Source organism: Crocuta crocuta, unplaced genomic scaffold (assembly GCF_008692635.1).
Source record: "Crocuta crocuta isolate KB4526 unplaced genomic scaffold, BGI_CrCroc_1.0 scaffold757, whole genome shotgun sequence".
Taxonomy (NCBI): Eukaryota; Metazoa; Chordata; class Mammalia; order Carnivora; family Hyaenidae; genus Crocuta; species Crocuta crocuta.
The window spans coordinates 372,273-373,175 of record NW_027532830.1 but is presented as its reverse complement, the minus strand read 5'-3'; the positions used below and the strand labels follow the sequence as shown (position 1 = coordinate 373,175).

At 64.1% G+C, this 903-nt stretch overlaps 1 protein-coding gene across 1 annotated transcript in view; it reads left to right on the top strand.

Moving 5' to 3' along the window:
• Positions 1–119: 119 nt before the first annotated feature.
• Positions 120–903, top strand: part of BROX (BRO1 domain and CAAX motif containing) — a 23,639-nt gene continuing 22,855 nt past the window's right edge. The window contains exon 1 of the mRNA XM_077745306.1: positions 120–480. The gene's annotated coding sequence lies outside the window, so the exon portion shown is untranslated. The remainder of the gene's footprint in view (positions 481–903) is intronic.

The following is a 903-nucleotide window of genomic DNA, read 5'->3' as shown; positions in this document are numbered from 1 at the left end:
CCATTTGCCGCCACAGCCAAACTTTGCGGCTCCGAAGCGGCCGCCCCTCCGAGGCTCCGCCCCCGAGGCCCCGCCCCAGTTAGGTTGAGGCCGCCCCGCTCCCCCGAGGGCCGCCATCGCTATTGAGGCGTTCTTCCTCGGCGTGGGACGCTCGGCCGCCTCCTCTCTCCGTCTCGGGAGAAGAGAACTGCAGCTCACGAGGAGAGACTGGGGAAGAGCAGCTAGGACAGCGCTAAGGAACGGGGTGTTCTGAAGGGGCCGCGACACGCGGCACCTCCGCCCCTAAGCGGCGAGCACTGCCGCCTCGGTAGCTGTCATGGCGGCCCGGGCCACGTGACTCTGGCTCTGCGCAGGCCTGGTTTCCCGCGGCTCTGGTTCGGCAGCCCCGGCTCCCCGCCTCCCTCCCTGTCTCGTTGACAGACTCGGACGTTTGCCTTTCTCCCATCAGGAGGACTGCTGCACCGACTCCCGAGAAATCCAGTAAGTTTGTCACGAGAATGGGCGTTTCCCGGTAATCCCCCTATCCCTGGCTTGACCCCGGAGTCCCAAGCGATAGGGTCACCTCCCCTCCCTTAACACTGTAAAACAGTCTCTATAGATTCCCGGATACGAGTCCAAAGTAGTCTCCTAATGCCTTGAAAGAAACGAAAGAAAGAAAATGAATGTTGGCTCCGCGAACCAATCGTATCAAAGGACAGACTCTCCGAAACCCTTTGCCCGCGTCCCCACNGGGGGCCCCCCCGCCTCGCCCGGGTGGAGAGCATCGGCTGTCCACAAAAATGCCTGTTCGGGTGAGGGACTCCGAGGGCTGGCGCCTGCGCAAGGCCGCCGCGCGCCGCCTGCGGGACGGGCTGGGGAGGAAGAGGCTGGGTGGTAAACAGGAAGTGGGCGTTCCGAGCTCGG